This window comes from Bos javanicus, chromosome 15 (assembly GCF_032452875.1).
Source record: "Bos javanicus breed banteng chromosome 15, ARS-OSU_banteng_1.0, whole genome shotgun sequence".
Taxonomy (NCBI): Eukaryota; Metazoa; Chordata; class Mammalia; order Artiodactyla; family Bovidae; genus Bos; species Bos javanicus.
In genome coordinates, this window is record NC_083882.1 from 46,374,357 (window position 1) to 46,389,460 (window position 15,104).

The window sequence follows — 15,104 nt, forward strand, 5'->3', positions numbered from 1 at the left end:
TGAGGTACCATTTCACACCAGTCAGAATGGCTGCAATCCAAAAGTCTACAACTAATAAATGCTGGAGAGGGTGTGGAGAAAAGGCAACCCTCTTACACTGTTGGTGGGAATGCAAACTAGTACAGCCACTATGGAGAACAGTGTGGAGATTCCTTAAAAAACTGGAAATAGAACTGCCTTATGATCCAGCAATCCCACTGCTGGGCATACACACTGAGGAAACCAGAAGGGAAAGAGACACGTGTACCCCAATGTTCATCGCAGCACTGTTTATAATAGCCAGGACATGGAAGCAACCTAGATGTCCATCAGCAGATGAATGGATAAGAAAGCTGTGGTACATATACACAATGGAGTATTACTCAGCCATTAAAAAGAATACATTTGAATCAGTTCTAATGAGGTGGATGAAACTGGAGCCTATTATACAGAGTGAAGTAAGCCAGAAGGAAAAACACCAATACAGTATACTAACGCATATATATGGAATTTAGAAAGATGGTAACAATAACCCTGTGTACGAGACAGCAAAAGAGACACTGATGTATAGAACAGTCTTATGGACTCTGTGGGAGAGGGAGAGGGTGGGAAGATTTGGGAGAATGGCATTGAAACATGTAAAATATCATGTATGAAACGAGATGCCAGTCCAGGTTCGATGCACAATACTGGATGCTTGGGGCTGGTGCACTGGGACAACCCAGAGGGATGGTATGGGGAGGGAGGAGGGAGGAGGGTTCAGGATGGGGAACACATGTATACCTGTGGCAGATTCATTTTGATATTTGGCAAAACTAATACAATTATGTAAAGTTTAAAAATAAAATAAAATTAAAAAAAAAAGAAATCAGATGGTAGCTTTAGAGAGGTTCCCTTGTATATAACTTTTTCTCTTGCTGCCTTTAGAATTCTCTTTAACTACTGCCATTATAATTATGATGTATCTTGGTGTGGGTCTGTTTGGGTTTATCTTGTTTGGGACCCTCTGTGCTTCCTATACCTGAAAATCTGTTTTCTTTTTCAGGTTTGGGTTGTTTTCAGGCATAATTTCTTCACATACACTTTCCATTTTCTTCTCTCTCTTTCTTCTTCTGAAACATCTATAATGTGAATGTTGGCACATTTAATGGTTTCCCAGAGATTTCATAGATTTCTAACATTTTTTCTTAATTTGAATTTTTTTCTGCTCTTCTGATTAGGTGATTTCCACTACTCTATCTTCCAGATCATATATGTGTTCTTCTGAACCACTTAGTCTGCTATTCATTCCTTCTAGTGTTTTTTTTTTAACCTCAGATATTGAATTATCTATTTTTGATTGGGTCTTTTTATATAATTTAGTTCCTTATTGAAATGATCACTATTTAGATCAATCATCTTCCCTTATTCAGTTAACATTTTTATTACCAATTTCTGAAATCTTTATCTGGTAAATTGTTTATTCATTTTGTTTTTGTTTTTGTTTTTGTTTTCCTGGAGTTGTCTCTTCCTCTTTCATTTGAGAGTAGTTCTTCTGCATTTTTATTTTTGTTTAACATTCTCTGCTTCTGTCAATTTAGGTGAAATAGTTACTGTGGTCCTGAAGGGGTATTCTTTTGTGGAAGAACATCTATACATATTAATGTGTCCAGTGCCTTTGGTGAGAACCTGAATTTGACATGGACATCAGCTGCCTTTCCTCAGCGTGTAACTGGCAGCTATCACCTTGATAGAGGTGGGACTAGATATGGTGGAGCTACAGCCTGCAGTCTTTCTGCAGACTATAAGAACTTCCTCTCTGATTGTGGGACTTCTCTGTACTCAGTGGTGGGGTCTGATCCCAACTTGCTGATGTGGAAGACTTTAGGGCCAGTCTTGTGTTTGCTCTGTCCCCTTAAAGTTATGTTTTCTTTCTCCCTGTTCCAGAACCTTTGCCACAAAGGAAGGGAATGAGGAAGTAAGTGGGGTTTATGCACCTACTGAGGTCTTATGCTCTGCCTTTGTAGGCATCTGTGTATCCATGCAGATACAGCCCATAGTTACATTTTCCCCTGTCATAGCTACCCAAGATCTAACACCGTGTGTAAACTGTGGAGTAAGTGGATGGAGCGTTTGCTTCGTTGGAACTGGGATGCACAGTGAGACAGTCATGAGCATCCTGGCAGCTGCACTGCAATCAGAAGTCTGGGCTCCTTGTGGGGCACTGCCTGAGTAAGGGCCAGCAATGGCTGACGCCCACCCACTGGTGCTCTGCCCTGGGAATGGATGGCCTCTGCATTGCAAGGCTGAGTATTTTCCCTGGTCCTGGGAGCCCTAGGTTCGGTGCCACTCTGTGAAGTAAAATGCACCGGGGCCAGGGTGTTCACTCCAACTGGGGCTGAGGAGTATGCTGAGGCAGCTGCTAGGGCAGATGTCTCTCCACCCTGAGAAAGGAATTGTTCATGAGTGGAACTGAGGTTTCTGGAGCCTTTTTATCTGTTCTTCAAAGTTCTCCAATCAGCCAATGGGGCTTGTCCCCTATGCATAGGACCTCAAGACTAGGATGGCAAGTCTGTGACTCAACCTCCTCATGACCCAGAGTGGATGCCCACCTGTGGGCTCTCCCTTTTCCTCTGAGTTCCATTCTAAGGGCACAGGTCCCAACCCAATCACTTTTCTTCCCAACCTACGTGATAACATGAGATCTTTCTAAGAGCCTTGATTATATAAGATTCCTTCAGCCAGTTTCACGTTATGTTTTAGTGAGAATTATTCCACATGTAGATGAATTTCTGATGTGTTCATTGGGAACAGTGAGCTCCACATCCTTCTACTCTGCCATCTTGATCTCTCCCAGAATACATTTCATGGTAGATCGAATAATTGCTTGAATTGGATATGTAAACAATCAACCAGGTTCAAAAATGATCCCCTAAAATTGTATCTCAAATCACATCAAATCCAAATCTCTATTTGACTAAACTAACAAAATCTTGGGTCTGTTTCGCCCTCAAATATGACCCCAAGCCCCAGGAGTACCTGTAGTGATTAACAATCTCTTTAATGCTCTCAATATTCACTGGCGTTACCAGAATGTAAGTGAACCCCTGCAGAGTCAGCAAAGTCCACAGTTGCTGCCATATTACTGGAAGCGCTCCCCTAAGTCCATCCCTACCACTACCCTGGTGGCTACTCTTTGAGTTAGTCTTCTGACTCAGTTGCCCTTTGTCCTTTACCCAGCCATTCTGAAAACTCCTCAGGATCCTCTACAATGGGGGCCATCCTAAATCCCCATTCACTGCAAGTTCTCTACAGTGACACGTCCAGATCCGTATTGGTGAGTATTTATCCTGGATCCTAGAGTGCTCAATACCAACTATTATAGGAAATTATAGGCTTCCCTGGTGGATCAGATGGTAAAGAATCTGCAGGCAATGTGGGAGACCTGGGTTCGATCACTGGGTTGGGAAGATCCCTTGGAGAAGGAAATGGCAACCCACTCCAGTATTCTTGCTTGGAGAATCCCCATGGACAGAGGAGCCTGGTGGGCTACAGTTCATGGGGTAGCAGAGTTGGACACAACTCAGCACAGCACAGCACGATGTCTGGAAATCTATAAGAGGTTTTCCCCTTGGCTTGGTGGAGGAAGCTTCCTTGAATTCCATCTTCTGTTTTACATCCCCACAGGAGGCTGAGATGGAATTTACACTGGAGGGTGCTTTAAGCAAGATTTAAATGGGAAGAAGGGATGGAAAGAATTAAATTTTTGAATCACTACTTCAGGTAAAGCACTGAAATTATCTCATTTGATTAACCCAATTTAAAGTGGTAAGAGGAGAGAAAAACTGAAAGATGAAATCCAAGATTACAGAGTTAGAAAGTAGTGAGAAAAGAGTGGGGACTAATGATAATAGCTATCTCTTAACCGGACAAATAACCCCAAATTTTCAAGTCCCTGTCATATGCAAGCATAATGCCACCTGATAATTTCCTCAGAACTCCATGTTTTCTGAAGTGAGTAGGATGGAGGTATGATCAGACAGTAGAAATAGGAAAAATTCAGGGTTTACAGGAGAAGAAGAGGATGCTCTTCCTTTCTACCTCCTCCAGCAAGCAAAGCCCTACTGTTTGCAGCTGGGCACTGCCCTGAGAGGGAGAGAAGGCCACTGAAGGAGGGGTCTGATGCCTCTGTGTCTTTCCCTGGTGTGATATTGTGATTTATAATAAGAAATGTATATTCATTCTCATTCCTGACACAGGGCTCCTCAAATCCTTTACTAATCACTTAACAAACATTTATGTTAAAAACATTTCTGGGGCCCCTCCCACCAACATAAGCATTCAGGGGCGGTGCTTCCCGGTCGACGGCCCGCCCCAGCTGGAGCCTGTGGCCCATCGGCATCTCGCGAGAATTTGTGGATTTGGGGGCGGGCCAGAAAAAAAAAAAAAAAAACCTTTCTGGGACTTTGACATGAGACTGAGAAATGAAACCAAAAGTCTGTTCTCAGCATTGGGAGTGGACCTGAGAAAAAGCAGCAGCTATGCGGTGAAATAAACTTGTTTGTGAATCTGATTTTGAGTTCATGGGACTGCTTTACCCCCTAGTTAATTTATCGTTTCCTGAAATCTTATCACATATAGAAAATGTGCTCACGTTGTGAGAACCTAAGGTACATCAGACAAAGACTCTATGATCTCTCCACAGCAGAGCAATAGAGAAGACACAGGCACTGATACAAAAAAAAAAAAAAAAAAAAAACCTCCACTCATATAGAAATACTCAGGTTCAAAGTAAACACTGAAGGAACACTGCAGCTGAAGACACTCTATTTGAAATCTCTTGTTTGGACACTTTTGACCTTCAAACAAATTACGTGCTGGGGGAGAAAACAATTCATAGTTGAATACCTGCTTCAGGTCAAGCACTGGGTGGGACTGACCTTTCTCATTTATCCTCATTAATGTTATGTGAGGTAGCTAGTGCTGCTGGAAAATCATTCCACCACTGGACTGTTTCTTACTTAGGTAGCCCCCCACACCTAAATATAGGTAGTAACTACTAGATCCTGGACGAACTGAAGCAGCACATGTTTTAGGGTTCAATAAAGCATATATTCTAACATGTCTGCGATAATCAGATTGAGGGTTCAAAAATATTCCCCTAAAATGCTGTCCCAAATTACGTCAACTCTAAGTCTCTATTTGACCAAATTAGCAAAAATCCTGGATCTGCTTCCCTCTCATATCTGACCCCAAACCCGAGGGATACCTTTAGTAATTAGTAATCTCTTCTAAAGTTTTCAATATTCATGAGTGGTACCAGAATGCAACCAAATCCCTTTCAGAGCCAGCAAAATCCACAACTGCTCCCATATTACTGGGAGCTCTTCCCTAAGTTCATTCTTACCACTTCCATGGTGGACACTCTAAATTAAGCTTCTGACTTAATTTCCCTTTGCATGCTTCCTGGCTATTCTGAAAATCCCTCAGGTTCTTCTGAAATGGGGGCCACTCTATATCCCAACCACTGTAAATTTACTACATTTGCTCTTCTAGATTCATATTGACAGATATTTACCCTGGATTCTAAAGTATTCAATATCACCAATTATAAAACCTATCCTAATGTCTAGAAAGGCATAGTATGTTCTCCACTTGGCTTGGTGATGGAAGCATCCTTGAATTCCATCTTCTGTTTCACACAGTGTGAAAATGAAAGTTAGTCACTCAGTCATGTCCAGCTCTTTGCAACCCTATGGATTGTAGCCTACCAGGCTCCTTTATCCATGGAATTTTCTAGGCAAGAATACTGGAATAGGTAGCCATTCCCTTCTCCAGGGATCGTCCTGAACCAAGGATCGAACCCAGGACTCCTGCACTGCAAGTGGATTCTTCACTGTCTGAGACATCATCAGTTTTGCACAATCAGTTTCAATATCCCCATCTGAAACTGAGATGCAGTTTACACTGGAAATTCCTTTAAGCAGAACTTAAATGGGAAGAAGAGATGGAAAGAACTAATATTTTGAGCCCCTACCTCAGGTTAAGCCCTGAAATTCTCATTTCATCAACATGAAAAGTCGCAAGAAGAAATGTTACTGAACGTTTACAAACTTGAGTCCATTAGCACATGAAAAGCCAATCTACTGACACCAAGTTTTGGTGAAGGAAAGTGAAAGGGAAAGTCCTTGCTGACTCTTTGCAGACTATACCCATGGACTATACAGTCCATGGAATTTTCTAGGCCAGAATACTGGAGTGGATAGCTGTTTACTTCTCCAGGGGATCTTCCCAACCCAGGGATCGAACCCAGGTCTCCCACATTGCAGGCTGATTCTTTACTAGATGAGCCACCAGGGAGGCCCAAGAATACTGGATTGGGTAGTCTATCCCTTCTCCTGGTCATCTTCCCTACCTAGGAATCAAACCTGGGTCTCCCACACTGCAGGCTGATTCTTCACCAGCTGAGCTACGAAACATGCTGCATTTATTAGCGAGCCATACAAGGAGTCATATGGGCTCAAAAGGTCCAGATTCCCCAGAAGATTTCAGAAAAGGCCCCTCCCCCCCTTTTTTTAAAGGCAAAGTGAGGAAGAGAATCACAGGTGTGGGATCAGCTAGTGCATAATTCTCTGATTGGCTGATGGTTAAATAACAAGTTGGTGTTATAGGGGTGAATACCATCAATCCTCAGACTCTAATCAGTCTGGGGGCCATGTTCTTATAGTCATGATGCAGTTAACTTCTTGCATCTGGTGGAGGCTTTATAGTATTTACAAAACAACTCAAGAAGTTGTATCAGACACCATTATCTATGTACTTCAGGAAGAAACTAAAGATCCTGTGACTGCTATGTGGCTGATCTGTTGTTTAAATTGTTACCAGTTCCCCTGGCCCAGCTGCTATTTTTTGTTACTACAAATTCACAGTCTTTAAATTAAGTCTTGAGCCAGCCTTTTGTGATTCAGGAGAGACCTGGGAGACTAAAGCTTTTCTACAAAGAGGCAGATGGAGCACATGGGAGGGTGGGCAGTTTGGTTTTGGGAAAGCCCTATAGGGTCCAACTTAGTTACTGAAAAACTGAGAAAGATTAAATGTGTGACTAAAGTTTGCATAATTAGAAAGTAACAACAATGGAGTTCAGGTCCACTTTCCAAGTAAATACATACCTTTAAGGAGACTAGTACTGATGCTGCTGCTAAGTCGCTTTAGTCGTGTCGAACTCTATGCGACCCCATGGACTGCAGCCTACCAGGCTTCTCCATCCATGGGATTCTCCAGGCAAGAACACTGGAGTGGGTTGCCATTTCCTTCTCCAATGCATGAAAGTGGAAAGTGAAAGTGAAGTTGCTCAGTCGTGTCTGACTCTTAGCGACCCCATGGACTGCAGCCATCCCTAAACTTGACAAATCAGCCCAAATTTTTATATCCCTGTCATCTGCAAGGATAATGCCACCTAAATATTTGCTTAGAAATTCATGTTTTCTAAAGGGAGTAGACTGGAAGTAGGGTCAGACAGCAGAAGCAATAAAGTCTCAGGGTTCACAGAAGAAGATGCTCTTCCTTTCTACCTCTACCTAGGGCTAGCAAAGCCCTACTGGTTGCAGCTGGGCCCTGCCCTGAGAGGTAGGGGGAGAAGTCCACTGAAGGCAGGATCTGATGCCTCTGTGTCTTTCCCTCTGTAATATTGTTATTTATAATGAGAAATATATAAGTAATCTTTGTCCCAGTTCACAAAACAGGTTCTTGAAATGCTTATAAATTCCTAAGTAGTAAGAATGGTAGAAGCACTTTTGTTTCAATGAGGCAACTCTGGTTGTGCCCCTGGATGGGAGATGGTCACCAGAAAGACAAAGCCATGATTAGAAGTTTCATATTTTCAGGCCTCCACTTCCCATTCTCCAGAGAGGGGCTGGAAATTAACTTAAAGATAGATGAATCCTATATGAGAAAGCCTACATAAAATCCCAATAGCATGGGATTTGAAGGGCTTTCAGTTTGGTGAACACATCCACATATACCAAGAGAGGGATGGACCCCTACTCCACAGGGACAGAACCCACCAGACCTCAACTTATGTATCTCTTCATCTGTCTGTTCATCTATATCCTTTATCACATTCTTTACTCAACTAGTAAACATAAGTCTTCCCTGAGTTTTAGAAGATGCTCTAGCAAGTACACCAAACCTGAAGAGGCAGCTTTTGGGGACTTTTGGTTTATAGCCAAGTCATACAGAAGTTCGGAGAAGGCAATGGCACCCCACTCCAACACTCTTGCCTGGAAAATCCCTTGGACACAGGAGCCTGGTAGGCTGCAGTCCATGGGGTCACTAGGAGTCAGACATGACTGAGTGACTTCACTTTCACTTTTCAGTTTCATGCATTGGAGAAGGAAATGGCAACCCACTCCAGTGTTCTTGCCTGGAGAATCCCAGGGACTGGGAAGCCTGGTGGCTGCCGTCTCTGGGGTCACACAGAGTCAGACACGACTGAAGCGACCTAGCAGCAGCAGGAGCAGCAGCATCATACATAAATTGAGGGTAATCTGGGGATCTACTGCCTGAAATTGACATGTGAAGACAGTGGCAGTCTCCTGGGACTGAGCCCTTAAAGTGTGGAACCTGACAGTATATTCAGAAAGGTACATAGTGTCAGAATCAAGTTAAATTGTAAGACACTGGCTCAGTTCGGTTCAGTTCAGTCGCTCAGTCGTGTCCGACTCTTTGCAACCCCATGAATCGCAGCACTCCAGGCCTCCCTGTCCATCACCAACTCCCAGAGTTCACTCAGACTCACATCCATCGAGGCAGTGATGCCATCCAGCCATCTCATCCTCTGCTGTCCCCTTCTCCTCCTGCCCCCAATCCCTCCCAGCATCAGAGTCTTTTCCAATGAGTCAACTCTTCACATGAGGTGGCCAAAGTACTGGAGTTTCAGCGTCAGCATCATTCCCTCCAAAGAAATCCCAGGGCTGATCTCCTTCAAAATGGACTGGTTGGATCTCCTTGCAGTCCAAGGGACTCTCAAGAGTCTTCTCCAACACCACAGTTCAAAAGCATCAATTGTTCATCGCTCAGCCTTCTTCACAGTCCAACTCTCACATCCATACATGACCACAGGAAAAACCAGAGCCTTGACAAGATGAACCTTTGTTGGCAAAGTAATGTCTCTGCTTTTGAGTATGCTATCTAGGTTGGTCATAACTTTCCTTCCAAGGAGTAAGTGTCTTTTAATTTCATGGCTGCAGTCACCATCTGCAGTGATTTTGGAGCCCAGAAAAATAAAGTGTGACACTGTTTCCACTGTTCCCCCATCTATTTCCCATGACGTGATGGGACTGGATGCCATGATCTTCGTTTTCTGAATGTTGAGCTTTAAGCCAACTTTTTCACTCTCCACTTTCACTTCATCAAGGGGCTTTTGAGTTCCTCTTCACTTTCTGCCATCAGGGTGGTGTCATCTGCATATCTGAGGTTATTGAGATTTCTCCCGGCAATCTTGATTCCAGCTTGTGTTTCTTCCAGTCCAGCGTTTCTCATGATGTACTCTGCATATAAGTTAAACAAGCAGGGTGACAATATACAGCCTTGACGTACTCTTTTTCCTATTTGGAACCAGTCTGTTGTTCCATGTCCAGTTCTAACTGTTGCTTCCTGATCTGCATACAAATTTCTCAAGAGGCAGATCAGGTGGTCTGGTATTCCCATCTCTTTCAGAATTTTCCACAGTTTATTGTGATCCACACAGTCAAAGGCTTTGGCGTAGTCAATAAAGCAGAAATAGATGTTTTCTGGAACTCTCTTGCTTTTTCCATGACCCAGCGGATGATAGTTCTCCAGACCTGCTTGTTGTAGGGAAAGCTCCACACACATCTGGTGTTGAAACAAAGGAAAACTGTTTTGTTTTTTTTTTTTCTAAAATACAGAGGTTGTCTGATTTTTTTCTTCCTCTCTTTTGATGGGATACAGTGCAGGTGACCCAACATGTGTCACTTGGGTGTGTAGATTATTTCAACCTGAAGGTAAAGAAGTTCCAAAAGACTCAGAAAGAAACTTTGAACTTCTACCTAACTGCCTAAGAGAACAGAATATAGAGCCTGTTCCAGGAGGGAGATACCACTAAAGATAACTATACAACACTATATGTAACTCTAGTAAACTATGAACTAGGTGTGCTAAACAGGGAGGAACTTAGCAAGGCCAGTTTGATCGCAGTCCTCTCTGTATCCTATTCTCTCTAGATTGACCAGCGAACATTTGTTTAACAAACATTAAATCTCTATGTTTTCCTGTGAATTACTTTACTTCCCTTTGAAGTCCCAGACTCCTACCTCTTTCTCCTTAGTCCAGTGTGATTTATAAATATACCTCACCTTGCCTTGCTGCTGCTGCTGCTGCTGCTAAGTCACTTCAGTCATGTCCGACTCTGTGTGACCCCAGAGATGACAGCCCACCAGGCTCCCCGTCCCTGGGCTTCTCCAGGCAAGAACACTGGAGTGGGTTGCCATTTCCTTCTCCAATGCATGAAAGTGAAAAGTGAAAGTGATGTCGCTTAGTCATGTCCGACTCTTTGAGACCCCATGGACTGTAGCCCACCAGGCTCCTCCATCCATAGGATTTTCCAGGCAAGAGTACTGGAGTGGGGTGCCATTGCCTTCTCCGACTGAGAGTTGGAGGAGCCTCCAAATAGAATAACGTGGAAATAGTGATAAAAACAGAACCCATGCACAATATAGCACCTGTCTCTGACATCACTGCATCCTTTATAACTGTGCAATGTTAACATTTGTTCAATGCTTTTCATATTTGTTCAATAAGTCCATTAAAACTTTTAACTATGAAGCATTATAATTAACTTTGATTTTCAGGCAAAATTCTTGTGTATAAACAAATAATTTTTTATCAGTTCCTCAGGCATTTAAGGAGAGTGATTACTAAATGTAATTCAGAGACGGTGTTAAGAGTTCCCTAACAAATGGCTAGACGTAAGTTGGGACCGAGGGTAGATGGAAACATATGAATGTGGTTTTCTATGATAGTAGTGGAGAGTAACAGAGAAGGTAATGGCACCCCACTCCAGTACTCTTGCCTGGAAAATCCCATGGATGGAGGAGCCTGGCAGGCTGCAGTCCATGGGGTCACTAAGAGTCAGACACGACTGAGCGACTTCACTTTCACTTTTCACTTTCATGCCTTGGAGAAGGAAATGGCAACCCACTCCAGTGTTCTTGCCTGGAGAATCCCAGGGATGGGGGAGCCTGGTGGGCTGCCGTCTATGGGGTCGGACAGAGTCGGACACAACTGAAGCAACGTAGCAGCAGCAGCAGCAGTGGAGAGTAAAGTGCCATCAAGGTGGGGTCAGGATCAAAGTGTCAATGAGTTGAGGTCAGTGACGAAGATCTTAGGAACACTGGAGTAGGGTGATAGAGTTCATAGGGATGAGAATCATATAGTCATGAAAAGCAGGAGATCCTGGGCCCAGTGTAGGTCACAGGGATAAGAGATGGCCAGCGTTGTAAGGTCACTGGAGGTAAGGTTCACATGATCAGTAGGAAGTCTCTCAGAGTCACTGAAAATGTGGATCACGGAAACAAAGGTATTGGGGGTCACCACGTCAATAGACGTAGGGAATTTCCAGAGTGATTTAAGCAAGAGAGGACAAATCCTGCAGGAATGGGGCTAGGAGAGTGATGGATTCTAGGACAAGATTGAGAACAAAAATACGATGAGTTGCTTCTCAGGTGGCACCAATGGTGAAGAATTCACTTACCAATGCAGGAGATAAAAGAGACGGCCAAGTTCAATCCATCGGTTGGGAAGATACCCTGGAGAAGGAAATGGCAACCCACTCCAGTATTCTTACCTGAAAAATTCCATAGACAGAGGAGCCTGATGGGCCACAGTCCATGAGGCTGCAAAAAGTTGGACATGACTGAGCAACAGCACATGCTTTTAAAAAGATGGAAATTTGCACTAAGATTTTCACCTAGGTCTCTAAGTGAATGAAGTGAATTATTGACTATTACAGACTAATTATTTCTGTCATCCCTAAATCCATACAAATGTAAGACAGACTTATATATCTTTTCATTTGGAGGAGATATCAAGATTGAAGGCAAAAGGAGAAGAGGACAGCAGAGGATGAGATGGTTAGATAGCATCACTGAGTTTGAGCAACCTCCCGGAAACAGCAATAATGGTAGTTAACATGGAGGCTGGGGCTACCTGCTCATGACCACTAGTGTCCTCTACTCCTGAATAAGATGCTGAATTTCTTCAAGGTCCATGGGATACAGATTGGATCCTCTGCCCAACAGAATCTCCTCACCCCTCCCACACCCCACCCTGCCCACCCCTCCCACAACCCCCTCACCCCCCACACACACCCTCCACCCCTCCCACACCCTGCCCACCCAGACCCTCCACTCCTCCCACACCCTACCCACACAACCCCCTCCCACACCCCACCCCTCCCACCACCCACTTCAGCAGAGACAACTGGAAATATACTGCCAGAAGCAGGAATGAGGGGAAAGTCAAACAGGTTATCCTGGGATGTCAGCAAAACAGGTCAGCAAACAGCACACTATCAGGTCATTAAGTATATGGGGGCATTCTGAAGACTCCACAAAAGCAGCTATTGTATATTCAACAACTAAAAGAAAAATCACAGATAGCAACACAGCTACACTTCAGCTCTCATCCCTCAAACCAAATGAGAGTAGGAGGAGGAAAGGAAGTAAAGAAATGAGAAAAAGAAAACAGGCCATGACACACTTCAGTTCAGTTTACTCCCTCCTATTCTATGAAATTGTAAATCAGGCCTGAACTTGATGGAGGTGGTGAAAGGTGGTCAAAGAGCCAGCTTAGGATTTAATGAGAGATGGAAGTTTTGATAGTAGATAGGACTTAAACTTTTTAATGCCTAAGACTTTAGATATTCTAATATCAAAAGTGACTACAAAAGTCACTTTTCCAAGAATATTACCAGGAATGGGGGAGGGGAGAACCAAAATAACATGGTGGCAAGCAAAGGCAGAGATAAATAAAGGAATATTCCAATTATACACCACTGAGTCCTACTCATTCAATGAACAGGTTACACACAGATGAGGAAAAATGAGGAAGAGGGGCAAGAGGAGAAATAAACTGGCAACACAGATGAGTCTCTTCTGGAAAAGGAAGGGGCTGCTTCCAGGAGATGTTTTCAATTACTTCTCATTATTAACTAGTACAATACTGATAATAATAGATATATCCAGTTTTTGTCCAGGTTGCTGGAGCAGAGCTCCCAGAATTCTTGGAACTTCATGAGTTATAGGGATGAGAGGAGCCTCTTTTGTTACTTCTAAAAAGTCCCCGTCAAGAATACTTGAGTTTTTGTTAATGAGCTGACTCTGCATGAGCCTCCTGGACAGTTTCAGGATGGACTTTGCTTGCCAAAGAAACCATGTGATTAGAGGGTTGGAACTTTCAGCTCCAAATCCCCTCACACCTCCAGGAGGTAAATAGGATAGACTGAGTTAATCCAGAATTGCCAATGATTTAATTATGTTTATGTCATGGGACCTCCATAAAACCGTAAAGGGTTTGGAGAGCTTGTAGGGTGGTGCACACACCCACATGCAGAAAGATGGTATACCACAACCTCCACAGTCACAGAAGCCCTTGTATTTAGGACACCTCCATACCTCATATTATTTGCCTCTTAATCAGCTTCTTCATTTATATATTTTCTAACATCCTTTATAAGGATACATAACTATATATCCTATACATCAGATCAATTCAGTTCAGTTGCTCAGTCATGTCCAATTTTTTGTGACCCCATGAATTGCAGCATTCCAGGCCTCCCTGTCCATCACCAACTCCCGGAGTTCACCCAAACTCATGTCCATCAAGTCAGTGATGCCATCCAGCCATCTCATCCTCTATCATCTCCTTCTCCTCCTGCCCTCAATCCCTCCCAGCATCAGAGTCTTTTCCAATGAGTCAACTCTTCTCATGAGGTGGCCAAAGTATTGGAGTTTCCGCTTCAGCATCAGTCCTTCCAAAGAGCACCCAGGACAGATCTCCTTGAGAATGGACTGGTTGGATCTCCTTGCAGGCCAAGGGACTCTCAATATTATATACTTAGCTGTAAATAAGAAAAGTCCCTGATTTCCATGTGTTGTCATAGCAAATTATCAAACTAGAAGAGAGGATCATGGGAATCCCAAATTTTAAGACAAGTCAGATAAATTGTGGGTAACTAGGGACCCAATATTTGCAATTGCTATCTGAAGTGGGAGGGCAGTCTTGTGGGGCTGAGCCCTTAACCAGTGACGTCTGAACTAACTCCAGGTAATTAATGTCAGAACTGAATTAAATTGTAGGACACCCAGTTGGTATCTGCACCTAGTTAGAGAACTGTTTGGTAGGGAAAACCCGCATTTTTAGTGTCAGAACTGTTCTATGGTTGGGAATAAATCTTAGTAATTATAACTAGACTTACATTGAAGAAAGTAAGGAAAACCACTAAGCAATTCAGGTAAGACCTAAATCAAACCCCTTACAATTATACAGTGGAAGTGGCAAATAGATTCAAGGGATTAGATCTGATAAATACAGTGCCTCAAGAACTATGGATGGAGGTTTCTGACATTGTACACAAGACAGTGATCAAGAACAGCCCCAAGAAAAAGAAATGCAAAAAAGCAAAACGGTTATCTGAGGAGGCCTTTCAAATAGCTGAGAAAAGAACAGCAGGTAAAGGCAAAGGAGAAAAAGAAAGATACATCCATTTGAATGCAGAGTTCCAGAGAATAGCAGGAAGAGATGAGAAAGCCTTCCTAAGTTATCAGTGCAAAAAATAGAGGAAAACAATAGAATGGGAAAAACTAGAGATCTCTTTAAGAAAATTAGAGACACCAAGGGAACATTTCGTGCAAAGATGGGCACAACAAAGGACAGAAAGGGTATAGACCTAACAGAAGCAGAAGATATTAAGAAGAGGTGGCAAAAATACACAGAAGTACTAGACATAAGAGATCTTAATGACCCAGATAACCACAATGGTGTGATCACGCACTTAGAACCAGACATCCTGGAGTGCTAAGTCAAGTAGACCTTAGAACAAAGCTAGCAGAGGTGATGGAATTTCAGCT

General features: G+C 43.1%; 1 long non-coding RNA gene across 1 annotated transcript; it reads right to left on the bottom strand.

Moving 5' to 3' along the window:
• Positions 1-4,212: 4,212 nt before the first annotated feature.
• Positions 4,213-12,306, bottom strand: LOC133226712 (uncharacterized). The gene is made up of 2 exons (XR_009729617.1): positions 11,729-12,306; positions 4,213-9,974 (listed from the first exon to the last, which is right to left on the bottom strand). It is a non-coding gene; the product is annotated as an uncharacterized LOC133226712 (long non-coding RNA).
• Between the last annotated feature and the right edge of the window lie 2,798 nt (positions 12,307-15,104).